Here is a 23,831-nt window from a genome sequence, read left to right on the forward strand (position 1 = left end):
GCTTGAATTACAACATATTTGTTAGACCTTAAGGTGCCACAACGCACACTCTTCATTATTTGGAAATGTGTGCATTGATTCTTTAGAAAACATTGCGATCCCTACTCGGAAGTAAGTCCAGTTCAGCTCAATGGGACTTACCACTACATAAGTGTGGATAGGATGACACGGCTGTGTTACATCGCATCGTATTTTATACTGTGCACATATTCTGCATTGGTAAAGCAGCCAGTTTATTTCTATAGCATAGCATGGCAGGATGTTTCTACATGGATGTCATCAGTGTTGCTTCCCCCCGGTGGTACGCAAGGGTAGGCAGTACCAGCACCACCAACGGAGACAGAAATTTTTATACTATGGGGCAGCATGCAAATGTCGTCCACATCCCCATTAAGCAAAAACTCTTTCAGTTTGAAGCTGTGCGTTTTCTGATTCTCAAGACATTTAGACAGACTTGTTAAAAATACATGAATTGGGAACCAGCCCCTCATCATTGACTGGAGTCATTTCTCAGTAAATCTGCCGTTCCACGGAGAGGAGTGAAACTGGCTGAACCTAATTTCAGAGGGGTAGCAGCCTTGCTGGTTTGCTGCAACATAAATAATTGGTGTGGGGTGGGCTTAAAAACAAACAAAAAATTATGTTGGTAGATGCTTTTGTGGACCACAGCTCACCATCAAATGCCTGAAGCCCCCTGCCTTCTCCAATCTGGTGCCCTCCAGATGTTGCAGACTACAGCTCCCATCAGCCAGGAGTGTCACGTACGGCCCTGTGACCATACATGGCCCTGACATTGAAATTTGTGGGTGCCTGGCCCCTTCATGGGGAATTTTGTGGGTGCTTGGGCACCCAGGCCAGGGCCCCAGGGAGTTGCCACCCATGCATCAGGTCTGGCCTGCTTTTCAATGAAGCATTATGTTTCCAACATAGGGCAGCCAGACGAGAAGCCAAAAAAGAATTACGGGGGGGGGGGCGTGCGTTTGGACTACATGACCTTTGGGTCCCCTCCCAACCCTATGATTCTATGATGCTGTGATTTCCCTCTGGTTTGCCCCCAATGCCTGAATTTCATGCTGGTGGCCTGTGAACATGGGCTTTCCTGTTATTAAGCATTAAGGCTGCAGTCACAAACCCAAGAAATCCGGCCCCCAGCCCCACTGAACACCATGGAATTTCCTCCTGAGATGTGCACCTTGCCTTCCCATGAAATGGGCAGAGAGAAGCTTTCCTCCCTCGCTCATCATGGCATATGGGGAAGAGCCGTGGCTCAGCAGTGGTGCATCTGCCTTGCATGCAGAAGGTCCCAGGTTCAATCCTGTTATGCACTAAGCTTGGATCCTAGAACAATAGGCAAGTAGGATCCTAGAATGCAACAACTGATTGGCCTGCAGGAAAAGACCAGTCAGGCTCCAGGAGGGAAGCAGAATCAGCCAACCAGACGAGACTCATTGTGTAAATAATGTATATAAAAGCCTGAGGTTTTTTTTGGGGGGGGGGCAATTCAATCACAAGCTGCAATAAAGAGCATGAAATCACTACAGGACTCCGAGTATATTTCAAATCCCCAGTAGCATTTCCAGCTAGGGCTGAGAGAGAACCTGGCCAGAAACCCTGGAACGTCTCTGCCAGTCAGTGTTGACAGTTCTGAGCAAGATGGGCCGATGGTCTGTCTCAGTCTAAGGCAGCTTCCTTTGTTCAGCTCTGGTGGATGGGAGTGAAGCTGCAGGGTGGAAGATTCGGGGCAGACAAAGGGAAGGACTTGTTCACATGGGTAGACCAGGGCAATCGCGATGGCAGCCAAAGTGAGTGACTTCAAAACAGAATCAGACAAATTTGCAGATAAGGCTGTCCATGGCTCCTGGTCGGCCTGGCTCTATGGCCTCATTGGAGGAGGCATCCCTGCTGCAGATCATGAGTGGGAGCGAGATGTTTGCCACAACTAACAGAAGCCCGTTGATTTTTTAAAGGCGTAGGACAGACTCGAAGGCAACTCACTGGGTGCAATGGAGAAAGTGGGTTTCGGGTTACAACAGTAAGGCACCACATTCACGATGAGGTGGAGGTTGTGTGTTTGTGTACATGCTGTTTCAAAGGATGTCCAAATGGGGGCAGGGGTGAAGAGAACCTCTCTCAGTTGACTTGGCATGTAGATAATTGGCAGTATAGAGTATATTGTGGTTCATATGTAAATGCATATATATATATATATATATATATATATATATATATATATATATCTGTGTGTGTGTGTGTGTGTGTAATGCAACTTAAGTGCAACTCAGCTTGCATTAAGGCTGATGGGGTTTGCACGAAGACAGACAGCAATAGGAACCAGCTCAACTTGTGCTGATGCAAATAAGCTCCAAACACTATCAGCAAAGATATGTGCATACACATATATTCTTTGCAAACTGCTTTGTGGGGTGTTATAATCAAGCAGTGTGTGTGTGTGTGTGTGTGTGTGTGTGTGTGTGTGTACACACACACACATATACACACACACATCCATACACACACCAGTTGACACTGAAAATATAAAAATATAAAATTATGTTATGTTGCGTTGCGTTACATTGTTGGGCAAGATCACGCATACGCACCTTAGCTTCAATGGCTACAATGCTATGCACATTTACGAGGGAGCAATGGTGCTTCCCCAATAGGGATTTAATATTGCAAATGGTTCTTTGGCAAGAGGTATTTTTAAAACACTGTATTTTCCATGTAAAGGATAGCTGTTTTATTTATTTTATTTACATGGCATTCTTACACTGAATAATTATTTGCATTTCTAAGCTGTGTACGAAAAAACAACCCATAGAAAATGGGACAGTACAAACATAATCATCGAACACTACCTTAGAATGCCTGCTGGAACAAGGAAGTTTTGGTCAAGCAAGGAGGTTCTCTAATCTCAGTCAGGAGGGCGTCGCACAGACGTGGGCCAGTAGCCTGAATGGACACTGTAAATTTGGATTAAATGTGGGGCAGGAATGCTGGCTGGCATTGTGAGGACAACAATGTTGTGTGGACACAGTGAAGAACAGGCATGTATGGGGAGTTCTCATCTTGAGCTCCTTTGAACCCTAAGAAAAGATTGTGATGCAAATCTCTTCCATTGAAATAAACAGAATCCCCAAGTGCTGGACTTCGGCTGGATCGCCAGCTACATATTAGCTGGTATACATTCTATACGCTATTATTGCACACCTGCTAAAACCTTTTCCATTGCTCCAGTTCTTCAGAATCTGTGCTGCACAAATTTGCTGCGGTGCATAGATGCTTTGCTTTAATCCTACCTAAGCAGTTCAACGCTACCGTGCGCCAACATCACAAAGAGGTGGGAGGTTTCTCCACATGCCAGTCAAACTGGAATAAATGAAATTGCCTGTGGTCATTCCAGATGACCTGCGTATTGAACGTTCAGGCTGAGTTCTCTGTACCAAGTTTGCTGGGCTGTTGGACAATGTCAGTTGTTTGCTGAGCTTTAATTCTGACTGGTTTGCGGGGTGGTTAGATGACGTTGCCTCAAGGAAGTTTATCCCACACTTTCAGGTACATTTCCCTGTCACTTTCAAGTATAATTGTGAATAACCTGAAATTGTGATTGCATACCCTCCAACATTTCTTCCATTCCATAATAATAATTTTACTATTTATACCCCACACATCTTGCTGGGTTGCCACAACCACTCTGGGCAGCTTCCAACATATATAAAAACATTAAACTTTTTTTAAAAAACCTTCCCTATAAAGGATTGCCTTCAGATGGCTTGGGGGATGGATAACTCCATACCCCACAACATTTCTCCAATAAAAATAGGAACATCCTAAAGAAAGGTGGGACATTCTGGGATCAAACCAGAAACCAGGACGGCTTCTCTAATTCAGCGGCATTGCTAGAAAATAGGGACACTTGGAGGGTCTGTGGAAAGGTGGAAGACATCTCATTGGTCAAAAGGGGTTGAGAGAGTAGCTTTGACTGATATTCAGTAACCGCGGAATAAAATAAGTCCATGCATTCTCTGTCTGCCCTGCTCTTTACCACAAAAGCTGTTTTCATGCCATCAAAATGCTTTGTTTCATTTTTAATTTTAACACAGAAAAAACTAGTTGCAGAATCACAAAGATCATAAAACCTATCTTTCATGAATGTCATGCAGCCAAAACTCTGTTGTCTTCATGCGGTCATGACTCACTCAAAGGCCACGCTCACTGAATGAAATGGATCCCACCCAGCCCTTGTGAAAACCAATCCTAAAAAAAAATCAGTCTGTGAGGTCGGTAGTTCGGCCTATGGACACCTCAACTCCAAATATGTTTATTGTAGCTTTTTTTAAAAAAAATCCATAGATGCTGTTGGGACTCCGAACATAACATAACATGGGGTAAAGCCTCATTCAACTCTTCGTGAATTGATTTTTTATTAAATGTGCTATTGGGTTCTATCCTGTTTTCATGAAGAAAAGTACTTTCTCTTCATTCCAGTTTCTATCTCTCCTGGATCTGAATTGGTTTAACATATGTCTTTCCCCCAAAAATGTTTTTATTTCTATAGTTGTTTTTTAAAATGAGTTTTATATTTATAATTATATATATATATATATATATATATATATATATATATTCATATGCAATTGTTTTTAACTGTTTTTATGTATGGAACTGTTTCACATATGCCATGAGATTGCTGTGAGATGCCTTGTGGGAAGCTATTCATAAATGGAATATTATTATTATTATTATTAATAATAATAATAATAATAATAATAATAATAATAACAATAATAATAATAATAATAGTATTCTATCCACCCATAAATACATAAATACAAGTCTCGCTGGTGGCTTACAGGACTCAGTTGAGTAACTGAGAAGATCTGTTAAAATTTGTGAAGGGAAACCAGTAAAGAAAGCTTACTCCGAAAGGATTGGGGGGGGGAGGCAGGTATGATCAGGTGGGGTTAGGCAGGTGTTGGACTACGTCTCCCATCACCCCCTGCCCACTGGCCATGCTGTTTGGGGTTGATGGGAGTTGTAGTCTAACAACAGGTGGAATGGGCCAGGATGCCTACCCCAGAAAGGGTAAATCCATATTAAAGATGTGCAGATGGGGAAGAGATTACATGACGCTGAGACAAACATGCACCTGTTCCATCATAAGCCTCCACTGAGAATCATTTTTATCTCCGTACAGGAGAAATCTTTCCCTTGGTAAATTTAGGTGAAATTGCAGTTCTCGGCATTTAGGGAACAGCTACAAAAAAGGCAGGCAGCCCTAAATGAACTCCAAAACAGCATTCCTCTCTTTCTCAGTCCATTTGCATCTTTAAGTATCTTAGAATCATAGAATTGGAAAGGACCACAAGGGTGTCTAGTCCAACCCCTTGCAATGTAGGATTCTTTTGCTCTGTGTGGGGCTCAAAGACACAACCCTGAGATTAGGAGTCTCTGTTCTACTAAGTGAGATATCCAAGCTTCCTTAAGTCTACAGGCTAGACCTGGCCTGATACACCCAGATCCTCTGTTAACAAGCTAGATTATTTCCTTTCCCTGGTTTATGTGCGTTTATGCTGCCCTTTGATGCATAATATAAATTTAGCACTAGGAGTCCTGCCTTTCTCACTAAGGCAGGGGTTGGATAGCCCTGCCTTAAAGGAGGGGAAAAGAAGGACTGGTTTGGGAGACTCTGAGGGACTTTCCAGTCTAAGATTTTCATTAAATGCATGCAACACATTTCAACCTTTAAAAATCAGCAGATGAAACAACTAGAACTTTTGTTGACTGAGGGGACCCAGTTTCAATAAGTAAATTTCAGGTGTTGGAGCTGAGGTGGCTTGGATTCCACTCTGTGTTACCACAAAGGAAACTGAAAAGGGGAAAATATTAATTCAGGCTGATTTTTTATGAGGGTGCAGGTGTGTGTGTGTGTGTGTGTGTGTGTGTGTGTGTGTGTGCACCCACAGCGCTTCATAGGGATGGAGGAGAAATTTGATTCAGTCTGCATTTAAAGGTGGATCTACTAAATTCACACTTTTGTGAAGAACCAAAATACAGCCATCCACTGAAATTTCCACATTTATCAAATCTTGTGGTGCAGTTCTCCAACCAGCCATGATTTACAAAAAAAATGCATATGCTTGGGGAAAGTATGCATTAAAAATATACATTAATTAAAATAACCTACAAAACTGCATTACATTAAGAAAATTACTTGCAAAAATAGGTACACCAAAACTGCAAAAATTTGCTTATTTGGAGAAATTCTGAGTAAAATGCTGTTTTTTCCCCCAGATAGATAGATAGATAGATAGATAAATAGAATATGCAGATTGCTACAGAAATGTGGAGAACTGAATTTAAGATGGGGGGGGAGGAATGAGAACCTGAAATTGACAAGTCCTTTCACTCCTAATGCTTCAAAGTGAAGTTTTGGTAAAATGGACGTTTATTTAAATTTAATGAATCAGTTAAAAGGCAGGTAGTTAAACAATTAACTGTGCAGTTCTATGTGCACTTCCTTGGGAGTAGGTTCCAACTGAACAAAATGTGACTTGGAGAAAATGAATTGCGACCCAAACATTCTTTGATTGGTTAACAATAATATACAATATATTCTGCAATGCAGTCCTATTCTGTCCTACTTCCCATTTGAAATAAATGACAAGTCAAGTCAATTTCTCCCACCCCCACCCCAAATATTCAAAAGAAACTTGGAAGCAGCTAACATATTAAAATCATAACAAGAGTCAGATCAGTCCACGGTTTCAAATCAAATCATAAATGAAAAAATTTGCATAGCCCAATCAACAGCAGTTCCAAAGCAGCCAGCAAAATCACCACAAAGCCAAAGGCCTGTTTTAATGCCCCTCTAAAACAATATGATGCAGCTTGGAAGGCAAAGAATGCCGCAGGATGGGTGCCCATCCCAGCCTAAAGTAAAGGGTCACCAGCCTTGGTCACTGCTAAAGTGTGCCTTCTAGGTATTGTAGGATCTGGAGCAGGCCTCAGATGACCCCTGGAGCTCACTGGCAAACACTTATGGAAGAAAGTGGTTCTTAAGGTACCAAGGTCATTTACGATTTCAAAGGTTATGCCATTCACATCATGCCTGGAAACCAGCACAGATCACCCAAGACTGGTGTGAAGGGACTGAAAAACCCCGCAAAAACAAAGAAGAGAATGTGTCCCCCGATGAGTCCTACTAGATGCTAAACAAAACCACAACAGCCTGTAAATAAAACACAAATCTATAGCAAATCAAGCAACTTGAAATGAAATAAAGGCAAGCTCACATCCTCATCAATGACATTGTCAAGCAGGTGTGTGTTTGTGCACACACATTTATAATGGGGGGGGGATTCAAGAAGGTAGAGGAGCAACTTGTCTCTGTGATGAAAGTCATTGTTCAAAGAAAATTCTTTGGGTGCTGCATTTGTGCAGACTTTTGGGTCTATATTTTCCAGTCCATAAAGGATTTTTCATTGCATTATTAAGTATGACCTTGCCCTCTGGGTTCATGCTTAGACTGATGTCTATCAGCTACTGAAGAAGCTTCCATGGTCAAAACATGTCTGGCTCAGACATGGGCTTCAGAAGACATCAGCTTTATGGAATTCACTTCCCCCAATGTCCACACATACACCTGTTTGATAATATGGTATCTTGAAAGTCCACTGGCCATTTGGCTACGAGACTGTTTTTATAAAATTTTATTTCAAGTGCCTTTATATGTTATGGATCTGCATTTCATTGCAGGCCGCCTTAACTCTGCTTTGCATTCATCAAAATGCCTCACGCCCATCAGCATCTCGGCTGCAGCATTTTGCATTAGTAAGAGTTTCCAGCTGCTTTTCAAAGAGCGCCTTGCAGGAATCAGACCTGGAGGTCGCCAGGACCTGAATGGGTATGTCAAGAAGGCAGGCCAGTCAGAGCTGAGAAAGGGATCGCCTTAAGCACCATTGCCACCTGCATATCTCCCTATATGAAGCAAATGTAGGTATGCTGACACACACATGATACACAATATGTATAAATGCCATGTAGGCCTACAGAAGGCGGAATCAAAAGAACTACTTAACCAATTCTGGGCAAAGGAAAACCAAGTTATAGCCTTGCATTTCTCAAACTGGAGGCCCCCCACCCCCATCACCATGTCACTCAGCAAGCCGTCACTCAACGTTAAAAATGGATTGCAGTCATGGTTTCAAATTATTTGCAAACACATACTCCTCTACATCCAATCACAGTTATTATAGTCACCTGTGAAAATCCTACATCCCTACCCCATGATCATGTGACTTCCTCCCAAACAGTAAAATTATTGTCCATTATTTCACTGGAGTCAAAGTCAGAGATCAAGGCAGCAGTGAGTTGATTTTAAACAGGCCATCCTGTTGGGTTTTTAATTTCCTCTCTTCCCTGCCTTTCTTTTACCATCTTAAAGAATCCATAATCAATCCAGGTGAAAGACAAACTGATCAGGAAGCCATTTTTTTTTAAAAAATGCCATAGTGTGGCAATAGATTTTATTCTTTTAAAAAAATCACCTTCAAAATAAATTAGTTTTGAAGGGGGAGCATGATTCATTTTATTCTGTTTACCTTTTTTATTTTTATTTTTAAGCAATCGATAAATTATTTCCATTAGAAATCATGACCCTCTTGCCTCTTAGCCTGCAGTTTTATACAAACATAGCTGTTAATTTCATTCTAAACAATGAGACTTAGTTCTGAGTAATCATGTATAGGGCTGTGCTGTAAATGTAATACAGTATACACTTATTTTCTTATTTTAACAATACACTATTAAATGCACACTCTTAATGCACACATATTTTTAGATAGCATAAACATTTACATCACAATTGCCTGCATATTCTCTTTCTCTGCATATACAATATTTTTATGTAACACATGTGCAGACCAGATTTGCTGGCATATTTCTGTTATAAACCATTCATCAAAAATTAAGCTGTAGCTATGATAAGGGTAGGTTATTGCAATTGGCACCAGACAAGAGTTTGCTAGCAAATAGCAGACAGATAGTTCTATACTATCAGATAAATTACCACATTAGCATTGAGTGTGTGTGTGTGTGTGTGTGTGTGTGTGTGTGTGTGTGTGTTTACCATCCTCCCCCTACCGAATGTTCAAACCATTTTCCATCCCAGACATTTGTTTCGGCAACCTGGGCAACAATCTGGTAAGGTAGGCCCAGTATCATTCAGACCAATTCCACAGCAGTGTTTACTTTTGGAATAATCATGCGCAGGATTGCATTGCCTGTCTTGTGCAGAAAACAAAACAGACTGATTTATTACGGCGTTGGCTTTTAAGCCCAGTGGGACTGTAGTTTGAGAAAGCTGAAGCCACAATAAATTTAAAAGTCTGAAGGTGCCGCAAGACACCAGTAAGCTGATTTCTACTGTAGTCTATTATTAGAGAGAGAGAGAGAGAGAGAGAGAAAGTATTTATGAGAGTCATTGTGTATATTGTTTTTTGTGTTATAGAAAAAGAGCCCCTGAGTCACTGTCATCAGAGTTGGGGGAATGGGAAAATGAAAGCCTGAATCTGGCAGCTAAAGCCATACAGGGTCCGGCCTTCATAGGGATATTCCAGGTCCCTTTTCCTGAATGTTCAACTTCAATGGGGGGGGGGGGGGCTAGAAACACCAACAAGTCTATTTGAGGACAGCAGCAGAAAAACATGGAAGGAAAAGCCAGCCAACTGATCACTAAGCATTTTCCCTCCCACTCCTCTCAGCACATACACCATCCAATGTTTGCAAAAGCACCGAAATAACCAACATGCACTTGATGTTTACCTTTAAGATTTAAAAGTAAAACAGGGAAACCCCCCCACCTAATGAACCAGGCATCTTCTGCTTATACAGACTGTTCTGCCATGATTCACACACACACAAACATCATCCCTAAGGCAGACTCGCAACCATTTTTTCTATTTATATGTCTTCTGAGCCCTGTGAAACTATTTCGCCCAGAACGTCGTTAGGTTGGCTGTGTGGGCAGAGTTGATGCCCGCTGCAATCCAGTCCCCCATTCAGCGTGAGGGAAGCATCCAGGACAACTGGAAATGTCCATTTTGTGAGGGGGGAAAAAGCCAAGGCTTTTACCTCAGGCCAGGACTTCAGATGGGCTGCCTCATAGCCATTTTGTCTGCTGCATTCGCATCCAAACATTCTCTCTCTCACCCCCTCACACACACGGTGTAATCTTTTTTATTTTAAATTAGATCCATTGGCTAAATGAGTAATGTCTTATTCTGCACCTAAATAATTGTTTTTAAATAATTATTTACATCATGGAGTGGCTCACAAATGCTGTGAATGAAACGAAATAAAATAAATGCATTTTTGAGGAGGCCTCTATGTAATGAGCACCCATTGGGTGGAAATCCAGATCGCGCCACATTAGGGACTACTTTAGGAGCCGCCGAAAAAAATGGGATGGTTTTACCTTCCAGAAAACATATGTAGCCTTCTAATATCTGTAATCTTTTATTTCTCTTTCTTTTCTAGTAATTAGCAATTGTTTCCACTGCCCCCATTGATACAATTGGTCAATTCAAGAGATTTAAAGAGCATTTTTGTAACTGATTTTTGTGTATTCAGATATTCCTGAATGTTGCATTTGTAATGTTCGAATCATATGCTGTAAACTATTTAAGGATTTTCCTTTCTTTTAGGAATGGAAACTGAAATTATCTAAAAAAATTAAACCACAATGTTCACAGTCTGATCTTTAATTCTGGGATCAAATATGCATGTTTACTCAAGCCCAATGAATCCAAGAGGGTGTCTCATCTCCCAGTGTAAAGGTCCGAGCCCTGCGGCTGCAGAAGCTGATAAATTAGACTTGTGCAACCCTGCCTATCTTTACTTACAAACATCCCACAGTGTTCAGTGAGGGTTATTCCAAGATATAAGTAAAGTACTTCTTTTACAATTTGGTATCTTGCAGTTAAGGGGGATGCAAGATACCATATTTAAAGGCAAACCTATGCCAGTTCACACTTTCTGAAACAATAACTATCTTTTGAAATTTGCACTTTTCTGAATTTTGCCATGCAGTTCTCCTGCCAAGTAACATGTACAGAATTGCATATACTAGAAGGAAGTGTGCATTAAGATGCAAATATATTGGAGAAAATAACATGCAAAATGCATTATGGTGGTCAAAATTGCTTTGCAAAAAAGGTGCATATTAGAAAAAAAATGTGAGTTTTCTCTTTAAAAATCCTAAACTGTTATGGAAATGTGTGGAAGTTAATTGCAGATTGGAAGAATGAGATGAAAGTGAAATGGGCAGGTTTTCCTAATCCTACTTAAGATATTTAGGTGCCCAAGAAGCTCTTTTTATGCCAGACCAGATATCTTTCTCCTGCCAGCCCAGTCTTCTCGGAGTCCCCTCTCCCACCATCTGCTACCTGACATCTTTTTAACTGGTGATGTCTGGGGTTGATCTGAAGACCCTCCACATGGAAAGCCCTTTCTCTGCTACTGAACAATGCTCTCTCCACACGCCCATTCCTCAAGAATAATGCCCATTTAATCCCTTTCCCAGCTCAATCCTGTGCATGTTTACTCACAGGTAAACCCCACTGTGATCGGAAGTGCTTATTCCCAAACAAACAGGGAATATGCAAATGCAGTTTTCTAAGCACATCTACTCTGAAATACTTCCAAGCGAGTTCTTAAAGACATACTCCTTTGTAGCTGCGCTCAGGGCTGCAGCCTTATAGCATTTCTCAGATGCAGGTCCAATTGGAAGTAAATCCCATTGAATTAAATGGGGCTTACTTCCAAGTGCATGAGCTGAAGGCTGCATCTGAGAGACTTACCTGGGAGAAAATCTCAAATGAGTAGACAAGGCATATAGGATTGTGCTGCTGGTGGGTGAAGTCAAAATGAAAATAAAACAGAAACTGGAGACCTGGGAAAGGTTTTCAACCTGATCCTACACATATTTGCATAGAAGTAAATCCTATCAAAATGAATGTGGTTTATTCCCAAATGTGAGGGTCACAGCCCCAACTGAGCACTGTTATATCCTATTAGTTTGAATTGGAGAGAATTAATTGCTGCTGCCCCACCCCCCAAAAAATAAACCCTTTTGGTTGCTTGTATTTATCAATGAATTACAATCCTTCTAAGGTGCTTGTGGGGGTATCCTTGGGTCTCCCCATTTGATGCTGACCACATTCCTGTATCTGGCCAAAAAGAGTGAGTGGTCCAACTGCAGCCCTGGTAGACCACAAATATGAACTCCAATCCACCTGACCAACACCTCACTCTGCCCACAACATCATACAGATATCAATGAGGCTGCAGGATGGGGGTCCCTCCCTATCTCCTGATTTCGCTCTTTCAGTATCAATGCCACCAGGCTGAAAATTTAGTGTATTTGAAATAAACTGGGAACCTGATCCTAGACACATTTACTCAGAAATAAATCCCACTATACCCAAACAGAAAGAAGACGTTGAGTAGGGGGGAATCGTTTTTAAATATCTCAAGGGTTTGGGGTGTTGTTGTTGTTTGGGGGGGCAAGGGGGTAGTCCAAGCACACTGCCAAAAATGGAAAAGGTGAGGTCCCTCGCCTCTGGCAAAGTAATATATGAGGGAGATTTAAAAGATTGATTTATCCAAACATTTTAAATTGCACTTCCAAGTCGCCCTGGACCCCACATTTTAAAGGAAAGAGGGGTTTAAAACACATACCCAGAGGAGAAATTTAATTGGACAGCACCCAAACCCACCTAGTTTCTGAAATCTGCAAAGGCCTTGCTTGCTTCTGAACAAGGCAAAAAGATCCCACCCACCCACTCTTCAAAAACTTCAGATATGCTTCTGGGGCCAGGACCAATAATCCAGAAAGGAAGTGGGTGGGTGTTACCAACTCTATACCTGCCCAGCTCTACCTGCTTTCAAAAAGAAGGCGGTGAAGAGGTAGAGGAGGAGGAATCTCATTCTGACTGCAAAAAGGAGCCACTCCATTTTGCCTTTCAAGTCCTCCTCTCCTTAAAATATAAATCAATAAACCCAAATCCTACCCTGATTTTTACGGGGGTTAAATAATTCCACGGCGAGCTGCCGCAGCCGAGGGGTCGCTCAGCTCCGAGAGAAAGCCCCTCCGGCCTCGGAGGGCAGTGAGCAGCCGCTCCATCTCTGCAGCAAGAGGGGGAAGAGGAGCGAGCGAGCCTCTGCCTTGCTAGGCGCTTCAGGATCCGAGCGCCTTCCACCCACCTCCGAGCCTCGCCCTGCGGATCGCGAAGGTGACGAGAGTTCTCCTTACCCTTTCCTGGGCTTGCAGCGAGCCGGGTGTGTGGGGTGGAGGTGGGGAGGGGGAGAGAAGGAGGAAGAAGGAGAAGAAGAAGAGGCTGCCTTTCCCCGGGAGGGGATTTCGCAGCCTGCCAGGCGGACCTTGGAATGAGCGTTTTCTTCCCGTTCCCTTCGCTCTTGTGGAGGGATGGTGGGGGCAGGCGGGATGACGTCGCGGAGGAGCGTCTATTCAGGAGGCTTCAGACCTCACCCCCCCCCCAACACACAAACACAAGGGCCTCCTTTAGCTCATTGTCCCCCCTTTTCTCTCTCTGCATGCCTAGACTGGGTGGGTGGAGGGAAGGAAACTAGAGATACCTTGATCTTTTTGCGCGTACGAGAAAGACTCTTACAGATGAATTTATGCACACACACGTCGCAGATGATGATCATATGATATGATTTATTGCTGTTGTTATTTATTAGAATGTCCTCAGCTCATGTGGCGTTTTTTCTCTGAACAGCCCAATCCTGTGCACGTTTCCTAAGGTGCAAGTCTTTCTGTGCGCCTAATGGGCCTCATTCCCAAGTTAGTCTGCATATAGGATCGCCAGCAGGAAACTTGCCATCCTAGGGACATTGACCTGAGAGTAAGTCTCGTTAAATCGGCGTCTTCGTGTGCGTGTATCTTATCTGCTTCCAAGAAAACGTACATTCTTGATTAGAATGTAGTACATAAGCTCATGAAACCAGTCTCTGCCTGAGGAATGTCCATACTTAGGAGGTCTGACCCCCATCTCACCGACTTGGGGATCATTTGGTGTAAAGGCAGGGGAGATCTATAGTACTGTATTTCAAATAGATAACCGATCCAGTAAGCCAGTGGAAGCATTTTTGCAGGTATAGCACAGCGGTTAAGCCCTTCCCCCAAAATCTCTCCGATTTAAATCGTGCAGTCTGAAGTGCTTATCTGAAGTGCTTAATAAACAAATGTTTATTAATCTTGACCGACTTCAGATCTTATGTATTTTGTATTCTCATTTTGTATTTTTCTGTTGTGAACCGCCCTGGGATCTTCGGGTGAAAGGCGGTATACAAATTCAATCCATCCATCCATCAATATACACATACATACATACATACATACACACAAAGATACATACATAGGCCATTGCATCCTGCTTTAGAGATCCTGCTTCCTTTACTCTAGAGGCGCCAGAGAGTAAGCAGAGTTCCTAACCCCTCCACCCCTTTTCACCCAGAGTTTAAGCCCTACTGACTTCATGGAAGGCTTATTCCCAGAAAGTACTGGGTTTACTCCTGTAAGGTAAAGGTAAAGGGACCCCTGTACCCATCAGTTAATGGTGCCATCTCCAGTTTCAATTTTTTCTTCACCCTGAACGGAGCAATTGAGTACCCTTGGACTTCGCTGGATTTTCTGGTTCGAAAATCAGAGAAGAGCCGGGAGAGGTCAAAGGAAGCCCTCCTTCACGCAGCGCATAAACTGTGGAACTCGCTGTCGCAGGAGGCAGTGATAGTAACCAACTGGGATGGCTTTAAAAGAGAATTGGACAGGTCCATGGAAGAGAGGGCACGTCAGGGACTACTGGCCATGATCTCTATCCTCTGCCGCCTCCGCGGATGGAGGCTGTGTAGGTTCTGATTACCTGAAGCTGGAAGCCAAAGGAAGGGCAAGTGGGACCTCTTGCGAGTTTCCCACTGGCCTGGGATTAACTGCTTGGATAACAGAAGGCTGAACCAGGTGAGCCATTGGCCTAAACCAGCAGGCTGTTGTTATGTTCTTATGAGAAAAGCTGTTCTAGAGCCATTTCCAGCATCAAAACGGCTTCTTCCAGGAACCATAAATCTTTCCATTGCATTCCCCTTGACGGGCTGTTTTGGGACATGGAACCATAGAAAGGTAGAGTTGGATGGGACACCCCAAAGGTCATCCAGCCCAACCCCTTGCAATGCAGGAATCACACGGCTCAGGGATCCCTGACAGGTGGTCATTCGCCTCCAAGGAAGGAGAGTCAGGCAGCTTGTTTGCGATGAAGACAGATAGCTAGATAGACAGGCGAAACATTTTAATGGAAAAGGAGATGTGTGAGCAGTTAAAATGAAATAAATAAATAAAAATAAACACGTATTTGCAAAGCTCTCCCTTCCCCCGCTCTTTAAGTCTAGGAATGTGTCTGGGTCAGATCCAAGACCGTGGAAATGTGGCGGCTCAATTGTCCCTCTGTCCCTCCTCTCTCTCCTTCCCAAGTGGAGTTTTCCAGACTGGGGCTGGGGAGAGGGTAGCACACACCGAAATTTCCATCATAATATCATCTCCAACGCCTCGCTCTGAATAGAGGCGTTAGGAAAACACATAAGACTGAGCGTCTAGACTGGAAGAGAGGGGTGAGGAGAGATGCCCCTGGGGGGTTGCAAATCTCTGCCCCCTCCCCTGTTCCAAGGAGCCAATGAGCTGAGATTTCACTGCCCCCTCCTTCTCTGGCGTGTTTGTGGTGTTGGTGTGGGGGGAGAATATCAACTTCACAGAATAGATGGTGCGTTTTCTTAGGCAGTCTGGTTTCCAAGGCAGATTTCTCCACAAAACAGCAGAATCTAACGGCCCGTAGAAAATGGGCAATTAATTCATTCCCTCCTCCCCGTTTCCCCCCACCCCCGGCACGTCCTAAACCTCACAATGCCTGGGAACCGAAAATAAGAGCTGAACTTGAGAATGGGCGAGCAGGCTGTCTCAAGTTCATTGTCAGCCACAGATCAGACAGCCCCCGGCCCCCAATTCCCAAAGTCTAATACTTTTTTGCATCACACACACTCTGGGGGACAACAAGCAATCTCCGACACACCACACACACCGCCTTGCAAGCGCCAAGCCCCCTCCACGCTCCTCGGCGAGGAGTTTTGCTTTTAAAATTACTTGAAGTAAGAATCCAGCTAAGTCCTATTCAGAGCAGACTCCACGAAACCAAGAGACGATGCCATTGGTTGCAAAGTGTCTACTCTGAGTAGGACTTTGTGGAAGATGGTCTGATAACGACAGGATCTAGGCTTCAGAAATTGTGCGCAGGGTTGCAACTTTGCTTGCTATTAAGTCCCATTAAACTAAGTATTTTTGCGAACAGTTCATAGAATCATGTCAACCTGATCTTTGTCTCTTGTTTTTACATTACACACAGAAACATACAAACACAGAGCCCAGGTCTTCTGCTTGTTGTATTCAGAAGCCATTCCCACTAGGCTCAATGGGACTTACTCGCGAGGAGGAAGTGTGTGTTTGGGGTGTGTGCATGAGTGTGTGGAGGGGCGGGGCGGGGTTTGTATTCTAAGGCCAAAAGGTTCTGCTTGGTCCTAGTCAACGTCTTATTCTTAAGTCAGCCCTGCTCTCAGTTTCATGGGGCTTCTTTCCAAGCCAGCTTGCCACCTTCTGCAGGCTTCCTCGAGAGTAGATCCCACTGCAGTCCTTGAAGCTGGCTTCCGAGAAAACTCTGCACGTGATCTTGGAATCCTCTGCGCCTCCCTCTCCAAACACGCTCCCCATAGGGACGCGGCACCGCCTGCCTGGCGCATCAGGCCACGGACAGCGCAATTGCAAAGTCTTCCCACATTTCGACAGGAGACCGGATGTCTCCGGGGGAGCCCGTAAGCAGGGCGTGAATCCCCGGCAGCTGGGACCCAGGGGTAGACTGCCTCGGGCCATGGCAGTTCTATTGAGTTCTCCCTTCATTTCTCCCCCCCCCCCCAATATATGTATATGGTGGAACAGTCCGTGATAAAAAGCCCATCGTTTCACTCCTGCTCTAAGAATTATTACTAAAATCAAAATTGTATTTTAGATTGCTTTTCTAATTTATTTATAAAAACGCTGGTTTTAATGTACGTTGCTGTTATTGTTATTTGTATGAATTACCCGCTATTCACCCTAAGGTCCCGGGGCGGGTTAAACCACCATATTAAAAATGAGCCCGCGTTTAAAGTTATGGGGGATTCCCTCCCCCCCCCAAAAAAATACCCCAAAGTTTTATTGATGGAGCATCAGCCAGTGACTAGTTCGGAGGCACACATCGGACTCTGGACCTCTCCATCATTTGGGGGAGACAAATGTTGGTGCCCCCACCTTATTTTCTCTCTCCAGTCTTTCCTTGAGCATGATTTTTTTTAAAAAAAAAGAATTATGATGACGATGATGTTCTCACCAACCCCAATAAATTGGGCTTTCTTGTCTGGCCTCAGACGTGTCCAGCAAACCAAGGCGCGCTACCTTTTGTTCAATTCCTCCACAGGGCTTGATTTAAACGCGGCGTTGGCAGCCGCCACCACGTGGGTCGCCCTGCTCTCCTCCTCCTTCCCCCCCACCCTAGGAAAATGCTCATTAGCAGAAAAGAATCTAAGAGAGGGGGGCAATTATAATTAGACACCTCCTGATTGCCTCTCTCTGTCTCTTTCTCTCTCTCTCTCACACACACACTTCCTTCTTCCTCTCCCCCCCCCACAATAAATTCGCAAGCATCCCATCTCCGCCTCTGAGCTCATTATTCTGATTATACATCTATTGTCATTTCTCCCGATTGGTAAAGATAATTTCGTGTGTGTGCGTGTGTGTGTGTGTTTGTGTGTGGCAACAAACGCCATCCATTTTACGCAATAGGCAAAAACACCCTCCCAGTTTTTCTCCCTTTAAAACAAATGAATGACTAAAATAGCATAAGCGGAATATTATTTCTGCACACACACACAGAGCAAAATTCAGCTTTGCCTCTCCCGCTGTTGTTTTAAATATATTTTTCTCATATTCTTGTGGCCTTTCCCACAGCTTACCAAAAGACCAGGATCCCTTCCTTACCCCTGTACGACTCTGAAAGGTTGGCGTGGAGATTTTTAGGAGTCATTTTCACTGGGACAGGTCTCTAGCTTTAAAATATATTTCTTTTTTTTTTTTTAATTAATTCAGATTAATTTCTCCCTCCTGGTTCTCCCCTGCCTCTTTGATCCTCTAACGAGAAAGCAATCTTTTTTTATTTTATAAACGGAGACGGATTTGAAGATGATGTCGTGGGGGGAGGGGGCTCCCCGTTTATTCTGGCAGGATACGTGTAAGCGGACGACCCCGCAGAAGCCTTTGGAGGAAGCTGGCATCCGGGGCGAGCTTGGGAGATCTATTCTCTGTGCATGCGTGTCCCAAAAAAACCAAGTTCCCCGCTTCTCAATGGAGCCAGATGCAAAACAGCGCAGCATAGACTTAAAGGCCAGGGCGCCTCTGAGCATATATTCAACCTCGGTCAGGAATTTATTTTTATTTTTTCCTGGACCAGAACGGAGCTCACGAGTCCTGTCACACGAAAAATTCACTTTTGCCTCTCCCCACCAGATTTCTTCATTTCAGCAGCCGATTTTGCGGGGGGAGAGTAGCGCTTATTAGACAACTGAGAATCCGGCCCTTGGTAATCTGCTACAGATCCACCACTAGATCTTCTGTCCCCTCACCCCCCCCCCAATAAGCGTCTTGCACCTGTATTTTCGAGGAGGTGTAAAAGGTGTCAGGTCCTCCTGGCGCATAATACAGGGGAGCAGAGATATCTTGGGCCAAAGGCGGCTGGAGATGGTTTGAACACCTCCGTGAGAAAACGAGCTGCACATCCTCTCGGCCGCTCAATTAGACTCTCATTACCATGTATGCAAAATGTGGCAACCGCGAGCCACGGCAGCGGCTGGGAGATGGTGCAGGTATCCCTGGGTCATTCTGCCTGCAGTGGCGGATGGCCGCCTGTATTGGGGGATAGGATGGGGGGGGTTGTTCCTAAAGCTGGAAGGGTGGGGGTTAGTGGGAATTCTTCAATGGTCAAGGTTTAGCATGTACGAAGATAGATTCTCTCTCTCTCTCTCTCACACACACACACAGAGAGAGAGAGAGAGAGAGAGAGAGAGAGTCCGGAAGAACCCAAGGGACTAGAATCTTGGAGCAGAAATTGGCACAGGATGAAATTAACACGTCAAACCAAAAAGTCAGAGAGGGATGAAAACAAACCAAAGGTGTAGAGACTGACTAAAACAGAGCAATTTTGTATGCAGCAGGGGGTGGATCTCTATGATGGAGGGGTTGCGAGTATTTAACCCTTTGGAGGCATGGGTGTCCCAGAATCCTTTCCGGATCTTATGCAAGGCAACGGGACTTTTACTATTAGATGACTGTGTGCGTGTTCAGGATTAGACCCCACAGAGTGAATTTTTTCATTTGTTTCAAATTTATTGAACCTGGCGGCTTGGTTTGCGCAGAGAGGCTTAAAGGAGACTTTATTTCCACAAGGGAAAGCTTGCCGGCTCGCTTCCCTAGGAGCAAGCCCCGTCGAACTCCCGCGGATTTACTTCTGAGTAGACATGCCTAGGGCTGCACTGTAAGGCTGCGCGGTCCGCCCTGAGATCTACGGATAAAGGGCGGTACACAAAATTAATAAATGCTGCTACCACTACTGATAACGATAACGCCGGGCACACGTCCATGGAGTCACACGCACGGGATGTAGCCGGGCTTACTCCCGAGTCAACATGCCTAGGTTAAACCCAAAAATTAGCAGGCAGGATGGCGTTTTGTTCTATTCTAGCCCAAGACTGTCAAGTGAAAGGGAGGACGATCTGGAAGAGGAAAATGTTGATTGTGAAAAACACTGCGTTATTGTCGGTTTAATCTTAATTTTCTTTCCCTTCCTGCTAATTCTTTTCTACAACAGTCGTAGCAGCCACAAAGTAGCCCCATCTCCTGGAACAAGGACAGCAGGGGGTGGCGTGGAGTGTGTGATGTATCTATATGTCCTGTTGTTGTTCCAAGAGATAGCTATAGATGTTATTGATATTATTATGTATTAACTTTGTATACCGCCTTTCATCCTAAAATCCCAGGGCGGTTCACAACATACCGCGTGTTTCTCAGTTTTCTGGTCCTGCCAAACCCTTTCACAAATAAATCCCAAGGGCTCACGGCTTGTCCCGCACCCCACACACATTTGCCGTCTTGGACTTGGAGGAGAGTCCCCGTGTCATCCCAGATTACATTGGACATTCTCCACCTGAGGCAAAGTTCGGTTCAGGAGCCTTAGAGAGGCAACAAAGAAAACAAATCTCGCTTCTCTTACTGGTGGCGGCTCCGATGGTAGTTGCTCAACAGTGGACGTCATATTGTTCCCTTGAAGAGGCAAATTTCAACCATGTCTGCTCTGTCTGAGCGCTCAGGGGAGTGTGGTTCTCTCTCCCCCCCCCCCACATCACGCCTTCTTCTTCTTCCCTTTATTAATGGGGACTCGAGATTCTCAGCCCCCACAACTTGCTTTAGAGGAGCTACACTGATTCAATCATCACACATAACTGGGAACCACTCTTCTAAGTCAATGTATCTGGTCCGATTCCAAACTAGGTATTCTGCAATCTGTCCCTGTAACTGGATTTTCTTAGGTCTGCCATATATATATATATATATATATGCTTTCGTAGATTTTCACGGGTACAGGAATGCAGGTTTTGGTGTCCTCGGGTGTCTTCCCGTGTAAAAGTTGGGGTGTCTAGGCGACGTAACAAGAAGCCGAAAGCACCAGCCTGAAGATGACGAGTGAGACCTCGTCGAAACGTCGCCTAGACACCCCAACTTTTACACGGGAAGACACCCGAGGACACCAAAACCTGCATATATATATATATATATATATATATGAAGTCATTAAAAATTATTAGAGGGTGGAAACGAAAATAAAGAAAGCCCCTCCACCCTCCATACCAGTTGAAAGGGAAAGGCAGAGCTGCCTTGTTCTCTCCTCCATCCCACTCATAATTAATAATAATAATAATAATAATAATAATAATAATAATAATAATAATAATAATTACCCCGCCCACCTGGCTAGGTTTCCCCAGCCACTCTGGGCGGCTTCCAACAAAATAATAAAATACAACAAAACATCAAACATTAAAAACTTCCCTAAACAGGGCTGCCTTCAGATGTCTTCTAAAGGTCAGATAGTTGATTTATTTCCTTGACATTTCCACAGGGTGGGCGCCACCACCGAGAAGGCCCTCTGCCTGGTTCCCTGTAACCTCACTTCTCGCAGTGAGGGAACCTCACTGTCCGGGCTGAACGACGGGGGTGGAGACGCTCCTTCAGGTATACCGGGCCGAATGAAATTAGTGACAATCGCTTGACATTGTACCAAGCTGGGTCCGCACCAACAATGATGTGAATGGACATTTTATTTAGAGCAAGTCCCATTAAATTGCCTTCGGAGCATGCTGTGACGAAATCCGGTTACGCAAACCGCCTTGCATCAACCAGCGCAAGGCAACCTGAATTTTTTTTCCTGCTTAGACAAAAAGTAAAGCCCGCGACCGGGGCAGCAGCGCAGTCGGCTTCCGCAACTTTATTGTTGTGATGATCTGGCCTGGGTTGCATTCTCGCTCTCCCTCCCTGCGGGGGAAAGTTGTTTAACCCACCTATTTGTCAAACGCGCTTTGCATACCACCTTTGCGCCAAGGCACAGAAGGCGCTCTGGTGTAAATAACTTGTGGGGTGCGGCGGGGAGCACATCGCGTTGCCCAAGCCCCCTTCCCTTCTCTCAGTCGTCACGGCCTTGAGACAAGATCCAGAGTTTCCCAAATATGGATGAGAGAGAGAGAGAGAGGAGGTTTGCTTCAGGCCAAGTTAATAGGCTCAGTTTCATTTACTTCTGTCATAGGATGGATACAAAGGGGTTCTTCGGAGAAACCCACCTCTTCTCAGGTGACGCTTAAAATCTGGTCCCGAGCCCTAATCCAACTTCTGTGTCATATTCCTCTGGTTTCCTTCAAAGACCCTCGCCCCCAAATACTGTAGTCTTTAAATACTCCCCCCCCCCAATTCCACATCGCATGGAAGCCAACTCCTAGGGGCCGAGGGGCCTTAGCCTCCCCAATAAAATATCTGAGAGGACCAGCCCCCCCGCCCCCACCCCAGTTGATGGGTATTGCCATTCAATTGGTGTGTGAGCACTGCATCTTGTGATCGATTATGCAGGGCGGGGCTTACCCCCCCCCCAATATTCTATTCAAGTTGGCACCCCTGCCCCATGGCGAACGTGAATTCCTACCCCATTGCAGTTGAAATCTCTCTCTCCCTTTCTGTCCTGATGTCCTGATGATGGAAGGGATGAATGGACGGGATCGCCCTGCATCCCTAAGCCCACTAGCTTTGAAGAAAGAAAGAAAGAAAGAAAGAAAGAAAGAAAGAAAGAAAGAAAGAAAGAAAGAAAGAAAGAAAGAAAGAAAGAAGCTCTATATTAATTTGTACAGTGGTACCTCAGGTTACATACGCTTCAGGCTACATACGCTTTAGGTTACATACGCTTCAGGTTACAGACTCTACTAACCCAGAAATAGTACCTCAGGTTAAGAACTTTGCTTCAGGATGAGAACAGAAATCGTGCTCCGGTGGCGCAGCGGCAGCAGGAGGCCCCATTAGCTAAAGTGGTGCTTCAGGTTAAGAACAGTTTCAGGTTAAGAAGGGACCTCCGGAACAAACTAAGTACTTAACCCGAGGTACCACTGTACAGTATATGCTTTGCTCATGCGACTTCATTAGTTACTGGGCGCGTCAAAAACTACGCTCTCCAGGAAGGCTGGTCACGTTTGGCTTAATCTTTAAGCCAGAATCGGGGAAGTTCATGTGGCCCTCGCAACCCCTTTGTCTGGCCCTCGCGACATTCCTTCCCCAGTCAAACCCACCAGCCTTACTTCGCGCTCTCCCTTGAGCGCATTTGCATGGCAGGAACGTGCCTTTTGTTGGCCTGGAGGGAGGCTAGAGCGAGGCGCCAGTGTAGAAGCTACCAAAAGGGAAAATTTACACGCATTTTTCTTTCGAATATGGCCCCGGCAAGATGGCCAAAAAAAGGAATGTGGCCCTTGACCCAATGTAGGGCCCGCAGCCCCGCACGTCTTCTTTACGCGCTGATACACCATCAAAGGGGGTGAGGATGTCTGCAAAGCGAACCGCTTCGGCAATGAACGCATCTCAATCTATATGGGGGAGGAATCCCACCAGCTCTGTACCTTAAAATTAAGATTCTCCCCCCCCCCCGCGCGCCGTGCGGTGTCGCCATGGTTTCAGCTGTCCAGAAGTTTCCTTTACTCTTGAAGAGGTGGACAAAAAGAGACGAAAAATTGGGGGAGCAGGACCCTCGGGTATAACGCCACCCACCAGGTCGTTAGAGGGAAGATGGGAGACGTCATGATAATTATTTTCTATTATATATTAGGTGCACGATCCTATTATTATACCTTGGGGGCTCTTTGAAATTGAATCGGTCGTGGGTGGGGGAAGAGATTCATTGTATAATCTTCATTTTTGCATTTTCAAAAATATTACCCAAGTACAAGCTCCAGCACCCCAGTCCCGCGCGCATTCTCACGCTGAAGCATTGAATGGGGTTTACGTCTCCAGAAGAGCCCTGCTGGAGCAGGCGAAACAGCCCACCTCGTCTTGGAAGGAAAGGGCCTTGGCTCAACGTCTGCTTTGCCTGCAGGTT

The 23,831-nt window shown here is 44.7% G+C and overlaps 1 long non-coding RNA gene across 1 annotated transcript in view; it reads right to left on the minus strand.

The window, feature by feature from the left end:
- LOC310834286 overlaps positions 1-13,370 on the minus strand; it is a 57,213-nt gene extending 43,843 nt beyond the window's left edge. Inside the window, exon 1 of the long non-coding RNA XR_014559144.1 lies at positions 13,316-13,370. This is a non-coding gene — a long non-coding RNA (uncharacterized lncRNA). The remainder of the gene's footprint in view (positions 1-13,315) is intronic.
- Between the last annotated feature and the right edge of the window lie 10,461 nt (positions 13,371-23,831).

Source organism: Podarcis gaigeae, assembly GCF_964106915.1.
Source record: "Podarcis gaigeae genome assembly, chromosome: 16".
Taxonomy (NCBI): domain Eukaryota; kingdom Metazoa; phylum Chordata; class Lepidosauria; order Squamata; family Lacertidae; genus Podarcis; species Podarcis gaigeae.